At 46.1% G+C, this 18,491-nt stretch overlaps 1 protein-coding gene and 1 non-coding gene across 2 annotated transcripts in view; both read left to right on the top strand.

Annotated features, from left to right (window-relative positions):
• LOC126293535 (neuropeptide F-like) overlaps window positions 1-18,491 on the top strand; it is a 579,895-nt gene that overhangs the window by 280,160 nt on the left and 281,244 nt on the right. The gene's annotated exons all lie outside the window — the stretch shown is intronic.
• Window positions 16,342-16,416, top strand: Trnas-cga (transfer RNA serine (anticodon CGA)). The gene has a single exon. It is a non-coding gene; the product is annotated as a tRNA-Ser (tRNA).

The following is an 18,491-nucleotide window of genomic DNA, read 5'->3' as shown; positions in this document are numbered from 1 at the left end:
CTTGGTCTCCCTCTATGATTTTCACCCTCCACGCTGCCCTCCAATACTAAATTGGTGATCCTTTGATGCCTCAGAATATGCTCTACCAACCGATTCCTTCCTCTAGTCAAGTTGTGCCAAAAATTTCTCTTCTCTCCAATTCTATTCAAAACCTCCTCATTAGTTATGTGATCTACCCATCTAATCTTCAGCATTCTTCTGTAGCACCACATTTCGAAATCTTCTATTCTCTTCTTGTCTAAACTATTTATCGTCCGCGTTTCACTTCCATACATTGCTACACTCCACACTAATACTTTCAGAAACGACTACCTGACATTTAAATCTATACTCCATGTTAACAACTTTCTCTTTTTCAGAAACGCTTTCCTTGCCATTGCTAGTCTAGATTTTATTTCCTCTGTACTTCGACCATCATCAGTTATTTTGCTCCCCAACATCTCATTTACTACTTTAAGCATCTCATTTCCTAATCTAATTCCCTCAGCAACACCCGATTTAATTCGTCTACATTCCGTTATGCTTGTTTTGCTTTTGTTGATGTTCATCTTATACGCTCATTCAAAGACACTCTCCATTCCGTTCAAGTGCTCTTCCAGGTCCTTTACGGTCTCCGACAGAATTACAATGTCATCGGCGAACCTCAAAGTTTTTATTTCTTCTCCATGGATTTTAATTCCTACTTCGAATTTTTCTTTTGTTTCCTTTACAGCATGCTCAATATACAGATTGAATAACATCGGAGAGAGGCTACAAACCTGTCTCAGTCCCTTCCCAACCACTGCTTCCCTTTCATGCCCCTCGACTCTTATAACTGCCATCTGGTTTCTGTACAAATTGTAAATAGCATCTCGCTCCTCTGTATTTTACACCTGCCACCTTCAGAATTTGAAAGAGAGTATTCCATGCAGAATAAGAATGTAGAATTGTATTTAAGAAAGCCTTAAGAGTTTTCTCATACAAAATTCGGAGGCATTCGTTTTCATGGCGCCCTCGTAAATTACTTCACTGGTATTAGTTGTAAGATAAAAAAACAGCAGCAGCTGGTACAGTTTAAAGTATTGACCATGTAAATTACATTGCTATGGAGATATTGATGGGGCTTTCGTGGGTCTTTGTGGTAGTAATCGAAAGCACTATGACAGCTGTGGATTACGTGAATATTACTGCAGAGCACCTGCATCGATTCATCTACACTTTCGGCGATGGCATCATCCAACAGGATAACAGTTCCTGTTGCAAAGTCAGAATCGCAGCATCATGCTACCGTGTTTTGAGTAGCTTGGTAGTGACCTGACGGTGATGTCTTGTCCGTCGAATTCGCATGTTGGAAACCTGAAATCAGTCATCTTAGGCACTATTGGATTCCAACATGCACTCACACATACCAGTACCTCAGGGGATTGCGTGGTCCAATAGCGTCTGGAGCCACACCTCTCCGTAAACCAGTTGTCGAATACATGCAAAGTAGAATCCATGCTGTACAGCTTTCCAAAAGCGCAACAGCATACTGTTAAGCGGCGGTAAAAACGTTTCGGCTCGTTATCGTATATGAAACGTACTCTACTGGCCACTATATTTGCTACAAATGCTGATAAACGGGTATTCATTGGACAAATACATTATACTAGAACTGACATGTGATTACACTTTCACACAACACAGAACAACCACCTCTGGCCGTAATAACGGCCTTGGCACGCCTGGGCATTGAGTCAAACAGAGCTTGGATGGCGTGTGCAGGTACAGCTGCCCATGCAGCTTCAACATGATACCACAGTTCATCAAGAGTAGTGCCTGGCGTATTGTGACAAGCCAGTTGCTCGGTCACCATTGACCAGACGTTTTCAATTGGTGAGAGGTCTGGAGAATGTGACGACCAGGGCATTTTATGTATCCCGAAAGGCCCGTATGGGACCTGCAACATGCGGTCGTGCATTATCCTGCTGAAATGTAGGGTTTCGCAGGGATCGAATGAAGGGTAGAGTCAAGGGTCGTAACATATGTGAAATGTAGCGTCCACTGTCCAAAGTGCCGTCAATGCGAACAAGCGGTGACCGAGCCGTGTGACGAATGGCACCCCATACCACCACGCGATGACGAATACAGGCTTCCAATTTGCGTTCAGCGCGATGTCGCCAAACACGGATGCGACCATCATGATGCTGTAAACACAACCTGGATTCACCCGAAAAAATGACGTTTTGCCATTCGTGCACCCAGGTTCGTCGTTGAGTACACCTTCGGAGGCGCTCCTGTCTGTGATGCAGAGTCAAGGTTAACCGCAGCGATGGTCACTGAGCTGATAGTCCATGCAGCTGCAAACGTCGTCGAACTGAAAAGCCCCCACCTGTTGACTCAGGGATCGAGACGTGGTTGCACGATCCGTTACAGCCATGCGGATAAGATGCCTGCCATCTCGACTGCTAGTGATACGTGGCCGTTGGGATCCAGCACGGCGTTCCGTATTGCCCTCCTGAAACCACCGATTCCATATTCTGCTAACAGTCATTGGATCTCGACCAATGCGAGCAGCAATGTCGCGATGCGATAAACCGTAATCGCGATAGGCTACAATCCGACCTTTACACGGGGCATCACAACAACGTTTCACCAGGCAATGCCGGTCAACTGCTGTTTGTGTACGAGAAATCGGTTGTAAACTTCCCTCATTTCAGCACGTTGTAGGTGTCGCCACCGGCGCCAGCCTTTTGTTAATGCTGTGAAAAGTTAATCATTTGTATATCACAGCAACTTCTTCCCGTCGGTTAAATGTCGCGTCTGTAGCGCGTCACCTTCGTGGAGTAGCAATTTTAATGGTCACTAGTGTAGTTAGTTCTTGCCATGTCGCTCGTCACTGGGAATTTTTCTGTGTCTGGCGATGGATTTGCTTCTACGATTCGGTGTTACTGTTTTTCTGGCAACAAAGGTTCACACCTGTTGCAAACCAGGTCATATCTCCAGTAAGAACTTGTTTATTTTGTTTTACATCAATGTCAGTGAATAGTTGAATCGAAAGGCTTCGTAACAAAATATCATCTTCGTATCTTTGGCTCTATCGATACCACTGTGTGTGTGTGTGTGTGTGTGTGTGTGTGTGTGTGTGTGTGTGTGTGTGTGTGTGTGTGTGTTGAAGTATTACTATATGTTCAAAATGTTCAAGGGTGTGTAAATTCCTAAGGGACCAAACTGCTGAGGTCATCGGTCGCTAGACTGACACACTACTTAAACTAATTTATACCAAGAACGACACACACACACACACACACACACACACACACACACACACACACACACACACACACACACATATGCCCGAGGGAGGACACGAATCTCCAGCGGGAGGCGCCGCGCAGTCCGTGACATGGCGCCTCAAACCGCTAGGCCACTCCGCGCGGCTATTACTGTATGTAAAGTTGTTGCTTGTCTAGGAATTTTCGGCAGGAGCCAGTTTCTTCTGCTTTCTTTTATTTGAAATTCAAGAACCATCTAATGTAAAAGTAATCTCAAACGAAAATCAGCAATATAAAATCACCCTGTGGTTGAAACAAGAAACTTGTGTAAAACTGTGTGTCGCTTGCCTTTTTGTAAGTACGTAGCTCTGTTTTTCATATGTCTTCTTCCTCGGTCAGTCTTAGCAAGCAGATGCATATTGTAGTGAGTTCGTTTTACGTTTGCTGGTTCTGATCTTATTAACTTCGATTAAATTGCAGAGCGATATGAAGTGGGACAAGCATGTAATGGCAGTTGTGGGGAAGGCGGATGGTTGTCTTCGGTTCATTGGTAGAATTTTGGGAAGATGTGGTTCATCTGTAAAGGAGACCGCTTATAGAACGCTGATACGACCTATTCTTGAGTACTGCTCGAGCGTTTGGGATCCCTATCAGGTCGGATTGAGGGAGGACGTAGAAGCAATTAAGAGGCGAGCTGCTAGATTTGTTACTGGTAAGTTTGATCATCACGCGAGTGTTACGGAAATGCTTCAGGAACTCGGGTGGGAGTCTCTAGAGGAAAGGAGGCGTTCTTTTCGTGAATCGATACTGACGAAATTTAGAGAACCAGCATTTGAGGCTGGTTGCAGTACAATTTTACTGCCGCCAACTTACATTTTGCGGAAAGACCACAAAAATAAGATAGATTAGGGTTCTTACAGTGGCATATAGGCAGTCATTCTTCCCTCGTTCTTTTTGGGAGTGGAACTGGGAGAGAAGATGCTAGTTGTGGTACGAGGTACCCTCCGCCACTCACCGTGTGTTGGATTGCGGAGTATGTATGTAGATGTAGATCCATGTAGAGCAAATATAAAACAATCTTCGTAATTATTCTTATAGTAAGTGCTCATAGCGTTGGATATTCACATGTTTGTGTATTAATTAATACTGTTTCAGATATTTTGCTAGAAATGGTGAAGTCTGCAGACAATGTCATTGCGTTCAATCATTGATTATTTACTACTAATAGCAAACCGCGTCCCTGTGATTATATATGGATCATTTTAATGCGCGTTGCGCTTATTACGCGCAAGAAATCACCACGAATCATTCGGTCAGTCGTCTCTGAGCAGTGATTCTGCCAGGCTTCGATTCTGTGAGATGCCAGCCACACTGAACAATACTGACGGATGTTGGTTCATAAAAACTAACCCAATACCCGTTACTAAGCATGCTACGTGGTCATACCACACTCAATAGCGTTGCGTTATTAAATCTCTCTAAAAGATGTGTTGATCTCGTTGGCAGTAGTTGCATTATTGTTGAAGAAATTTCATTTAGGTTAGTTACCGTTAAATTGAACTGACCGTCACATTTGGAGAACGTTACGCTCAGCCAAAACTGTTATCAACCATTACAGAGAGCAACGCATCAGTATGCGTGCGTGTGTACGTATGTATGTGTGTGTGTGTGTGTGTGTGTGTGTGTGTGTGTGTGTGTGTGTGTGTTTCTTTTTTCGTGTTTCAGTGTGCAGAAGACGTGTAACAATTATCAGTACAGACCGGTTCGTATTGGCTCCAAATGGGAAACTTCATTAAACATGAAATGTGTGGGCTGGCATTATAATTACCCGAGACTGCCCGCCCACAATGCACTACCAACTAACATTTCGCAACATTGCTGACGTTCCCACGAAGTTATGTAAATTTTTTGCTACGAATTAATGTGAGCATAAGGTCACGGGTTCATACATACACACACACGCACGCACACACACACACACACACACACACACACACACACACACACACACACACAAACGTACGGTAGAGTGAGAAACATTTTCCGGCTATTTGACGGTTGAATAGTGGGAAGCACAGTTCCGCTGCACTTCGAGAGCGTTAGCAGCTAATGAAGCTCTTGCAGCATTAGTCTCTCTCCGCTCTACACCAGTCACGTCCGAGGTAAAGGAAAATGATTGCCTGTTCACGTCCTTATTGATTACTGAACAAGTATTCGAAGCAGTTACACCCGTTAAATATCAGAGAGTATTCGTACGGAGTGGTTTGAAATGGAACCACCACAAAAAAGTAATCACAAAAAGCAGAAGATTGGCTTTAACGTCCCGTCGACATCGAGATCATTAGAGACGGAGCACAAGTTCCGATTACGTCACGTATGGGGAAGGGAATCGGCCACGCCCTTTCAGTGGAACCACCCCGGCATTTGCCTGGAGCGATTTACGGAAATCACGGGAAAACTAAATCTGGATGGCCGGACTCGGGTTCGAACCGCCTTCCTACCGAATGCGAGGCCAGTGTGATGACCACTCCGTCACATCGCTCGGTGATAAAACGAATCGCAGGCAAGACAGACGCCTGGTTGAGATTCATTGCACGAGTCGTGACAATGTGTAGTCCACTCACAAAGGAGTTAGCTAAGAGCACCCAAGTTGGGTCCATGTTCGAGTATTGGTCCTCTTTCTGACACAGGACTGATAGATGAGGTGAAGAAGCTCCAAAGAAGAGTGGCACGTTTCGTCACGGTATTGCATAGTAAGCACGAAAGCGTGACGGAGATATTCAGGTAACTGTAGTGGCAGACGCTACAAGAGATGCAGCTTCATGATGTTGTCTACTGTTGAAAGTTCTGAGAGCGTATGTTTCTAGAAGAGTCAACCAATATGTTGCTTCTTCCTAAGTACAGCTCGCGGAAGGACCACGATGGTAAGACTAAAGAGGTTTGAGATCAACAAGGAAAAGAAAAGTAAAATTCATGAGTGGGATTAAAACTCAGGGTGTAGATGTGGCCAGACGTGGCACCGCGTTCAGTATATAGCGGGCAGGCAGTTGTAGAGACCACATTACCACGATTGTTCGAGAACAAGCTTCACGTCGATTACTGGAAGAAGGCTATGTATATTGAAATTCGCTCGTAATTGGATGAAGAGCCTTTTATCTAATACTGTTGTCCCCAAACCATTACCCTGTCGCAACAGCGGTTCCACCTTATAGCAAGCTGTGCCGTTTTATATGCTTAGAAATGTAAAAGAATGTTGTTGTTGTTGTTGTGGTCTTCAGTCCTGAGACTGGTTTGATGCAGCTCTCCATGCTGCTCTATCCTGTGCAAGCTTCTTCATCTCACAGTACCCACTGCCACCCACATCCTTCTGAATCTGCTTCGTCTATTCATCTCTTGGTCTCCCTCAACGATTTTTACCCTCTACGCTGCCCTCCAATACTAAATTGGTGATCCCTTGATGCCTCAGAACAAGTCCTACCAACCAATCCCTTTAGTCATGTTGTGCCACAAATTTCTCTTCTCCCCAATTCTATTCAATACTTCCTCATTAGTTATGTGATCTACCCATCTAATCTTCAGCATTCTTCTGTAGCACCACATTTTGAAAGCTTCTATTCTCTTCTTGTCCAAACTATTTATCATCCATGTTTCACTTCCATAGATGGCTATACTCCATACAAATACTTTCAGAAATGATTTCCTGACACTTAAATCTATACTCGATGTTAACAAATTTCTCTTCTTCAGAAACGCTTTCCTTGCCATTGCCAGTCTACATTTTATATCCTCTCTACTTCGACCATCATCAGTTATTTTGCTCCCCAAATAGCAAAACTCCTTTACTACTTTAAGTGTCTCATTTCCTAATCTAATTCCCTCAGCATCACCCGACTTAATTCGACTACATTCCATTATCCTCGTTTTGCTTTTGTTGATGTTCATCTTATATCCTCCTCTCAAGACACTGTCCATTCCATTCAAGTGCTCTTCCAAGTCCCTTGCTGTCTCTGACAGAATTACAATGTCGTCGGCTAACCTCAAAATTTTTATTTCTTCTCCATGGATTTTAATACCTACTCCGAATTTTTCTTTTGTTTCCTTTACTGCTTGCTCAATATACAGATTGAATAACATCGGGGAGAGGCTACAACCCTGTCTCACTCCCTTCCCAACCACTGCTTCCCTTTCGTGCCCCTCGACTCTTATAACTGCCATCTGGTTTCTGTACAAATTGTAAATAGCCTTTCGCTCCCTGTATTTTACCCCTGCCACCTTCACAATTTGAAAGGGAGTATCCAGTCAACATTGTCAAAAGCTTTCTCTAAGTCTACAAATTCTTGAAACGTAGGTTTGCCTTTCCTTAATCTATTTTCTAAGATAAGTCGTAGGGCCATTTTTGCCTCACGTGTTCCAATATTTCTACAGAATCCAAACTGATCTTCCCCGAGGTCGGCTTCTACTAGTTTTTGCATTCGTCTGTAAAGAATTCCAGTTAGTATTTTACAGCCGTGACTTATTAAACTGACAGTAATTTTCACATCTGTCAACACCTAATTTCCTTGGAATTGAAATTATGATATTCTTGTTGAAGTCTGAGGGTATTTCGCCTGTCTCATACATCTTGCTGCCCAAGTGGTAGAGTTTTGTCAGGACTGGCTCTCCCAAGCCTGTCAATAATTCTAATGGTCTGTTGTCTACTCCGGGGGCCTTGTTTCGACTCAGGTCTTTCAGTGCTCTGTCGAACTCTTCACGCAGTATCATATCTCCCATTTCATCTTCATCTACATCCTCTTCCATTTCCATAATATTGTCCTCAAGTGCATCGCCCCTGTATAGACCCTCTATATACTCCTTTCTGCTTTCGCTTCTTTGCTTAGAACTGGGTTTCCGTCTGAGCTCTTAAAATTCAAACAAGTGGTTCTCTTTTCTCCAAGGGTCTCTCTAATTTTCCTGTAGGCAGTACCTATCTTACCCCCAGTGAGATCAGCCTCTACATCCTTACATTTGTCCTCTAGCCATGCCTTCTTAGCGCGTATTTAAAGCAAACCTGATTTGCCCTCTCATAGTGGCGCCACTAAATTTCACTAGCCATCGTCTATCAGATATAGAAATACGCATACCAACTTTGGTTTATATTGCCCAGCTTTCTTTTGGTTTAGCGATTTTTCTTCTGTCACTGTACATTTTTGACAATGCCTTTACAGCTGAAATCAAGATTACGAGAAAAAATGTTAATAGTAATTTACAGTAGAATGGCGGAAATTTTCCTCCATAAATTCTTCTTCAAAGAAGGAAGAGGTATTAGAAGTCGCACAGTTTTGCCTATTCCACTGATGATCGACAGCGCTTTGAACTTGCTATTCAGGAGTGGAAGAAGTAAGGGAGAATCAGTTAATGGCAGCATCGGGTGGTTTGCTGAGTGCTGATGCAGGTGGGTGATTTACACGTGACCTCCACGTGGCAGAGTGTGACCGCTCTCGCCCCTACACGCTACACTGTCGTAACGCTGGCGACGTAGTGGCAGCCGTCACCCCAGTTACGACTCTCAGGAGGGAACTCGAGCCGCAGTACGCCTCCAGACCTGCGACACAGGCACACGTGTCAGCAGTGCGGATCACAAGCAGGGAAATGGCACAGGAGAGTCAAAGTCAACTTTGTGTTATGTTTTTACATGGTTTCCATTTGCTTTCCGACAACTGCAGCAAGTGGACCCGTTTCTGATCCAATTCTCAAAGTGTTGTGTGCGTACTGTAAGACCTTCGGTACACACACCATCAGATTATATGACTTGTCGCTCTAGCGAAGTAGGCGAGTGTCAGCAATATGTCTCGTGGTCTTATCGTGGCGTGTTTATCTTCTGCCATTAGGTCAGACGATAGAAATGCCACTTGCACTCTTAGAGCAGCAGATTGACGGTGACCAACTTTGAACAGAACTTCATTAATTTTCACACACATGTATTAAAATAATAACAATCATAAACCTTACTTAACTTGATTCTGGGTGCTATTTTCAATTGACAATCTGAAGTTCCTTTGGTCTTGGTACGTTAATCTTATTCACACATATCTCTGATACTTGACAAAGTCTCTAGTCATTTATCTTCATTGCCATGTACAGGAATATGGTAATCTTATTAAGCACAGACTAAAACTTGACTATAGACTGGTATAGACTAATGCAGACTGGTACAGACTGGTGCAGACTAATGCAGACTGACTAATCTGAGGTCTGTACACTCGTTATAATACATCGCGTGTTCAGGTATCACTGCGCGAGTGTGATCCGCGAGGAGAAAAGGTTCTACATAAGCAGCAATCTCATTGGCTGCATTACATATTAATAAGCGGATCGGCGGAAGCAGAATTTGGTCCGTCTCTATGGCAGCGCCATCTCGTAGTGCGGAGAAGGACGAGCGCTGGCCTGCGCTGTTGTGCTTAGCGGGGCGCGCTCTAGTGGGAAAGTTGTGTACGCGCTGACTACGCGCAGCTATGTACACAACACAAAGTCAGTGTTGTGTTATGTAACTAATTAATAACGTTCCGTTTCAGTGAATGGTACACTGCGATACGTTTTTGAATATGTCTTTCGGAGAGGCAATGAATTACCGAATAAAAAATACAGGGTGCCGCTGTTCATATCTTTGTAAAAAAACAAAGCTACAGCGGAGGCAGTCATTCTGATTGATGTCCCCCTGACGGCTAAAGAAGATTTGCTAGAAACATTTTGTCATTTTCATCTGGACTAACAGTTACTTAGCGTGGTCACGATAAATGGAACACCATGTACATTGTTTTTGTTGTCGTCTTTAGTCCTGAGACTGCTTTGATGCAGCTCTCCATGCTATTCTATCCTGTGCAAGCTCCTTCATCTCCCAGTACCTACTGCAACCTACATCCTTCTGAATCTGCTTAGTGTATTCATCTCTTGATCTCCCTTTACGATTTTTATCTTCCACACTGCCCTCTAATGGTAAATTTGTGATCCCTCGATGCCTCAGAACATGTCCTACCAACCGATCCCTTCTTCTAGTCAAGTTGCACCACAAACTTCTGTTCTCCCCAATCCTATTCAATACCTCCTCATTGGTTACGTGATCTACCCACCTAATATTCAACATTCTTCTGTAGTACCACATTTCGAAAGCTTCTATTCTATTCTATTCTTGTCTAAACTATTTATCGTCCACGTTTCACTTCCATACATGGCTACACTCCAAACAAATACTTTTCGAAACGAATTCCTGGCATTTAAATCTATACTAGATGTTAACAAATTTCTGTTCTTCAGAAACGCTTTCCTTGCCATTGCCAGTCTACATTTTATATCCTCTCTACTTCGTCCATCATCAGTTATTTTGCTCTCCAAAATAGTAAAACTCCTTTACTACTTTAAGTGTATCATTTCCTAATCTAATACCCTCAGCATCATCCGACTTTTTCGACTACATTCCATTATCCTCATTTTGCTTTTGTTGATGTTCATCTTATATCCAACTGTCCATTCCGTTCAACTACTCTTTCAAGTTCTTTGCTGTCTCTGACAGAATTACAATGTCATCGGCGAACCTCAAAGTTTCTATTTCTTCTCCCTGGATTTTAATACCTACTCCACATTTTTCTTTTGTTTCCTTTACTGCTTGCTCAATATACAGATTGAATAACAACCCTGTACATAGGGTGACTTTTTCCACCGTGGTCAAACTCTAGGGATTGACCGATGATGATATGATACGAAACAATAATGTCTAATGAATGTCTGGAAATGTATCGTTTCGATGCTGGAGACCATTTATTCGATCGTACACTGTTACAGACACTGTGGTCTAATACTCGCTGTACAATGCAGCCACAGTCACAGTATGCATGGTTTCCTGCTAGAGGATGTTACTGTTGTAAGTAGGCTGTTTAGGTTTTTATGTTGGTGACGCCACGTAGCGCTCTGTATGAAAATCACTGACTGTGCTGTGTCCAGTCTGAGGCTGGTCGGCATTGTTGGAATTTGCTACTGTAGTGTTGGGCAGTTGGCTGTATACAGCGCGTAGCGTTGCGCAGTTGGAGGTGAGCCGCCAGCAGTGGGGAGTGAGATGGGGGAGTTTTGAGATGGGATAATCAGGGCGTGTGCCCATCAGAGACAGTAAATTTGTAAGACTGGATGTCATGAACTGCTACATATATTATGACTTTTGAACACTATTAAGGTAAATACATTGTTTGTTCTCTATCGAAATCTTTCATTTGCTAACTATGCCTATCAGTAGTTAGTGGCTTCAGTAGTTTGAATCTTTTATTTAGCTGGCAGTAGTGGCGCTCGCTGTATTGCAATAGTTCGAGTAACGAAGATTTTTGTGAGGTGATTCATGAAAAGTATAGGTTATTGTTAGTCAGGGCCATTCTTTTGTAGGGATTTTTGAAAGTCCGATTGCGTTGCGCTAAAAATACTGTGTTGCAGTTTATGCACAGTCATTTATAATTTTTCTAAGGGGACGTTTGACTGTTCCTCATAGGTCGTGCCATAGTGCGCTCTCCTGCCGCAGTAATTGGTAATGTCGTGTCCGGTTCACTTCTCTTACTTCTTCAAGGAGCTAGGCACTTTAAGTGCACCGTCACTGTACACATTTTCGCTAACGAAATTCGTCATAAATAATCCATCAAAATTTGAAAAGAACAGTGATGTACGTACCTACAACACTAGAGGGAAAAATGACCTTTATCAACCACTGTTACGGCGATCAGTGGCTCAGCGAGGAGTTAAATATATAATAATAAATTTTTTTATGGAATGAGATTTTCACTCTGCAGCGGAGTGTGCGCTGATATGAAACTTCCTGGCAGATTAAAACTGTGTGCCAGACCGAGACTCGAACTCAGGACCTTTGCCTTTCGCGGGAAACTGCTCTACCAACTGAGCTACCCAAGCACGACTCACGCCCCGTCCTCAGAGCTTTTCTTCTGCCAGTACCTCGTCTCCTACGTTCCAAACTTTACAGAAGCACTCCTCCGAGCCTTGCAGAACTAGCACTCCTGAAAGTAGGATATTGCGGAGACATGGCTTAGCCACAGCCTGGGGGATGTTTCCAGAATGAGATTTTCACTCTGCAGCGGAGTGTGCGCTGATATGAAACTTCCTGGCAGAGTAAAACTGTGTGCCGCACCGAGACTCGAACTCAGGACCTTTGCCTTTCGCGGGAAAGTGCTCTACCATCTGAGCTACCCAAGCACGACTCACGCCCCGTCCTCAGAGCTTTTCTTCTGCCAGTATCTCGTCTCCTACCTTCCAAACTTTACAGAAGCACTCCTCCGAGCCTTGCAGAACTAGCACTCCTGAAGGAAAGGATATTGCGGAGACATGGCTTAGCCACAGCCTGGGGGATGTTTCCAGAATGAGATTTTTCACTCTGCAGCGGAATGTGCGCTGATATGAAACTTCCTGGCAGAGTAAAACTGTGTGCCGGGCCGAGACTCGAATTCAGGACCGCTGCCTTTCGCGGGAAAGTGCTCTACCAACAGAGCCACCCAAGCACGACTCACGCCCCGTCCTCAGAGCTTTTCTCCTGCCAGTATCTCGTCTCCTACCTTCCAAATTTTACAGAAGCACTCCTCCGAGCCTTGCAGAAGTAGCACTCCTGAAAGAAAGGATATTGCGGAGACATGGCTTAGCCACAGCCTGGGGGATGTTTCCAGAATGAGATTTTCACTCTGCAGCGGAGTGTGCGCTGATATGAAACTTCCTGGCAGAGTAAAACTGTGTGCCGGGCCGAGACTCGAATTCAGGACCTTTGCCTTTCGCGGGAAAGTGCTGTACCAACTGAGCTACCCAAGCACGACTCACGCCCCGTCCTCAGAGCTTTTCTTCTGCCAGTATCTCGTCTCCTACCTTCCAAACTTTACAGAAGCACTCCTCCGAGCCTTGCAGAACTAGCACTCCTGAAAGAAAGGATATTGCGGAGACATGGCTTAGCCACAGCCTGGGGGATGTTTCCAGAATGAGATTTTCACTCTGCAGCGGAGTGTGCGCTGATATGAAACTTCCTGGCAGAGTAAAACTGTGTGCCGGGCCGAGACTCGAACTCAGGACCGCTGCCTTTCGCGGGAAACTGCACTACCAACTGAGCTATCCCAGCACGACTCACGCCCCGTCCTTAGAGCTTTTCTTCTGCCAGTATCTCGTCTCCTACCTTCCAAACTTTACAGAAGCACTCCTCCGAGCCTTGCAGAACTAGCACTCCTGAAAGTAGGATATTGCGGAGACATGGCTTAGCCACAGCCTGGGGGATGTTTCCAGAATGAGATTTTCACTCTGCAGCGGAGTGTGCGCTGATATGAAACTTCCTGGCAGAGTAAAACTGTGTGCCGCGCCGAGACTCGAACTCAGGACCTTTGCCTTTCGCGGGAAAGTGCTCTACCATCTGAGCTATCCCAGCACGACTCACGCCCCGTCCTCAGAGCTTTTCTTCTGCCAGTATCTCGTCTCCTACCTTCCAAACTTTACAGAAGCACTCCTCCGAGCCTTGCAGAACTAGCACTCCTGAAAGAAAGGATATTGCGGAGACATGGCTTAGCCACAGCCTGGGGGATGTTTCCAGAATGAGATTTTTCAGTCTGCAGCGGAATGTGCGCTGATATGAAACTTCCTGGCAGAGTAAAACTGTGTGCCGGGCCGAGACTCGAACTCAGGAGCTTTGCCTTTCGCGGGAAAGTGCTCTACCAACAGAGCCACCCAAGCACGACTCACGCCCCGTCCTCAGAGCTTTTCTCCTGCCAGTATCTCGTCTCCTACCTTCCAAATTTTACAGAAGCACTCCTCCGAGCCTTGCAGAAGTAGCACTCCTGAAAGAAAGGATATTGCGGAGACATGGCTTAGCCACAGCCTGGGGGATGTTTCCAGAATGAGATTTTCACTCTGCAGCGGAGTGTGCGCTGATATGAAACTTCCTGGCAGAGTAAAACTGTGTGCCGGGCCGAGACTCGAATTCAGGACCTTTGCCTTTCGCGGGAAAGTGCTGTACCAACTGAGCTACCCAAGCACGACTCACGCCCCGTCCTCAGAGCTTTTCTTCTGCCAGTATCTCGTCTCCTACCTTCCAAACTTTACAGAAGCACTCCTCCGAGCCTTGCAGAACTAGCACTCCTGAAAGAAAGGATATTGCGGAGACATGGCTTAGCCACAGCCTGGGGGATGTTTCCAGAATGAGATTTTCACTCTGCAGCGGAGTGTGCGCTGATATGAAACTTCCTGGCAGAGTAAAACTGTGTGCCGGGCCGAGACTCGAACTCAGGACCGCTGCCTTTCGCGGGAAAGTGCTCTACCAACTGAGCTACCCAAGCACGACTCACGCCCCGTCCTCAGAGCTTTTCTTCTGCCAGTATCTCGTCTCCTACCTTCCAAACTTTACAGAAGCACTCCTTCGAGCCTTGCAGAAGTAGCACTCCTGAAAGAAAGGATACTGCGGAGACATGGCTTACCCACAGCCTGGGGGATGTTTCCAGAATGAGATTTTCACTCTGCAGCGGAGTGTGCGCTCATATGAAACTTCCTGGCAGAGTAAAACTGTGTACCGGGCCGAGACTCGAACTCAGGACCTTTGCCTTTCGCGGGAAAGTGCTCTACCAACTGAGCTACCCAAGCACGACTCACGCCCCGTCCTCAGAGCTTTTCTTCTGCCAGTATCTCGTCTCCTACCTTCCAAACTTTACAGAAGCTCTCCTCCGAGCCTTGCAGAACTAGCACTCCTGAAAGTAGGATATTGCGGTGACATGGCTTAGCCACAGCCTGGGAGATGTTTCCAGAATGAGATTTTCACTCTGCAGCAGAATGTGCGCTGATATGAAACTTCCTGGTAGATCAAAACTGTGTGCTGGGCCGAGACTCGAACTCAGGACCTTTGCCTTTCGCGGGAAAGTGCTCTACCAACTGAGCTACCCAAGCACGACTCACGCCCCGTCCTCAGAGCTTTTCTTCTGCCAGTATCTCGTCTCCTACCTTCCAAACTTTACAGAAGCTCTCCTCCGAGCCTTGCAGAACTAGCACTCCTGAAAGAAAGGATATTGCGGAGACATGGCTTAGCCACAGCCTGGGGGATGTTTCCAGAATGAGTTTTTCACTCTGCAGCGGAATGTGCGCTGATATGAAACTTCCTGGCAGATTAAAACTGTGTGCCGGGCCGAGACTCGAACTCAGGAGCTTTGCCTTTCGCGGGAAAGTGCTCTACCAACTGAGCTAACCAAGCACGACTCACGCCCCGTCCTCAGAGCTTTTCTTCTGCCAGTATCTCGTATCCTACCTTCCAAACTTTACAGAAGCACTCCTCCGAGCCTTGCAGAACTAGCACTCCTGAAAGAAAGGATATTGCGGAGACATGGCTTAGCCAAAGCCTGGGGGATGTTTCCAGAATGAGATTTTCACTCTGCCGCGGAATGTGCGCTGATACGAAACTTCCTGGCAGATTAAAACTGTGTACCGGGCCGAGACTCGAACTCAGGACCTTTGCCTTTCGCGGGAAAGTGCTCTACCAACTGAGCTACCCAAGCACGACTCACGCCCCGTCCTCAGAGCTTTTCTTCTGCCAGTATCTCGTCTCCTACCTTCCAAACTTTACAGAAGCTCTCCTCCGAGCCTTGCAGAACTAGCACTCCTGAAAGAAAGGATATTGCGGAGACATGGCTTAGCCGCAGCCTGGTGGATGTTTCTAGAATGAGATTTTCACTCTGCTGCGGAATGTGCGCTGATATGAAACTTCCTGGCAGATTAAAACTGTGTGCCAGGCCGAGACTCGAACTCAGGACCTTTGCCTTTCGCGGGAAAGTGCTGTACCAACAGCTACCCAAGCACGACTCACGCCCCGTCCTCAGAGCCTTTCCTCTGCCAGTATCTCGTCCCCTACCTTCCAAACTTTACAGAAGCACTCCTCCGAGCCTTGCAGAACTAGCACTCCTGAAAGAAAGGATATTGCGGAGACATGGCTTTGCCACAGCCTGGGGGATGTTTCCAGAATGAGATTTTCACTCTGCAGCGGAATGTGCGCTGATATGAAACTTCCTGGCAGATTAAAACTGTGTACCGAGCCGAGACTCGAACTCGGGACCTGTGAGGACGAGGCGTGAATCGTGCCTGGGTAGCTCAGTTGGTAGAGCACTTGCCCGCGAAAGGCAAAGGTCCCGAGTTCGAGTCTCGGCCCGGCACACAGTTCTAATCTGCCAGGAAGTTTCACTTTCCTTGACAGTTGTTACTACCCTTACCACTCACAGCGTTTCCAGTGCGTGCTGGCAACAGACTCTCCACACCGGGAACAGATTTGTCACTGGTTTCTTCACCAGGCAGCCACGATTCCGGGATTCGTGCCATTCATCCTATACACAGACGACGCCACTCTGACTCGGAGTCGTATCTTCACCTTTCATAATGGTCATCTGTGAGCTAGTACGCACAATCCCCATGGTACGATGACAGCATTGGTGCAGCCGGAATGTGCGGGCCGGGATAAATGGAGGCCGCGTTTTGAGACCAGTCTTCCTTGCACGTCGCCAAACAAGCCGGATCTATCGGCGTTTCTTGCTGGCGACTTTGCCTCCCCTGCTGGAAGAAGTGCCAGTGACGATTCGAAGGGTCATATGGCGGCTACATGATGGTGCTCCAGCCCTCTTCCCCATGGACGTCCGGACGCATCTCAGTCGTGTCTTTCCTGGTCTAGGGATCGGACAAGGGTTCCAGCTGCATGCGCTGCTCGTTCACAGGATCTCCACCCGTGCGATTTCTGGTTATGGGGCCACCTCAAAAGGTATCGTGTATGCAGAGCCCATTCCACTGGAGCAGCGTATTCATGTCGCGTCTGACACTGCTCAGATGCAGCCTGACCGATGTGAACGTGTGAGATAGCACAAGCTACGGCGCGTACATGCCAACCATCGAGGCACATGGAAAACATTTTCACCACATACTAACTGTGGCTGCATGGTACAGCGCGTATTAGACCGCAGTCTCTGTAACAACCTATGATTGAATAAATGGTCTGTAGTAATGAAACCATGCATTTCTAGAGATAAATTCGTTAGACCGTTTATGTTCCGTATCTTCTCATCAGTCAGTAACTAAAGTTCGTACTCGGTGGAAAAAATCACTCTGTATTTATACACTACTGGTCATTAAAGTTGCTACACCACGAAAATGACGTGATACAGAAGCGAAATTTAACCGACAGGAAGAAGATGCTGCCATATGCAAGTGATTAGCTTTTCAGAGCATTCACACAAGGTTGGAGCCGGTGGCGACACCTACAACGTGCTGGCATCAGGAAAGTTTCCAACCGATCTCTCACACACAAACAGTAGTTGACTGGTGAAACTTGGATGTGATGCTTCGTGTAAGGAGCAGAAATGCGTACCATCACGTTTCCGACTTTGTCGGATTGTAACCTATCGCGATTGCGGTTTATCGTATTGCGACATTGCTGCTCGAGTTGGTCGAGATCCAATGACTGTTAGCAGAATATGGAATCGGTGGGTTCAGGAGGGTAATACGGAACGCCGTGCTGGATCCCAACTTCCTCGTATCACTAGCAGTTGAGATGACAGGCATCTTATCCGCATGGCTGTAACGGATGGTACAGCCACGTCTCGATCCCTGAGTCAACAGATGGCGACGTTTGCAAGACAACAACCATCTGAACGAACAGTCCGACGACGTTTGCAGCAGCATGGACTATCAGCTCGGAGACCGTGGCTGCGGTTAGCCTTGACGCTGAATCACAGACAGGAGCGCCTGCGACAGTGTACTCAACGACGAACCTGGGTGCATGAATGGCAAAACGATACTTTTTCGGATGAATCCAGGTTCTGTTTAGAGCATCATGTTGGTCGCATCAGTGTTTGGCGACATCGCGGTGAACGCACATTGGAAGTGTGTATTCGTCATCGCCATACTGCCGTATCACCCGGCGTGATGGTATGGGGTGCAATTGGTTACACGTCTCGGGCACCTCTTGTTCGCATTGACGGCACTTTGAACAGTTGACGTTAAATTTCATATGTGTTTCGACCCGTGGCTCTACCCTTCATTCGATCCCTGCAAAACCCTACATTTCAGCAGGATAATGCACGACCGCATGTTGCAGGTCCTGTACGGGCCTTTCTGGATACAGAAAATGTTCGACTGCTGCCCTGGCCAGCACATTCTCCAGATCTCTCACCAATGGAAGACGTATGGTCAATGGTGGCCGAGCAACTGGCTCGTCGCAATATGCTAGTTACTGCTCTTGAGGAA

Source organism: Schistocerca gregaria, chromosome 10, assembly GCF_023897955.1.
Source record: "Schistocerca gregaria isolate iqSchGreg1 chromosome 10, iqSchGreg1.2, whole genome shotgun sequence".
NCBI classification, from domain to species: Eukaryota; Metazoa; Arthropoda; class Insecta; order Orthoptera; family Acrididae; genus Schistocerca; species Schistocerca gregaria.
This window is presented reverse-complemented; position numbering and strand designations above follow the sequence as displayed.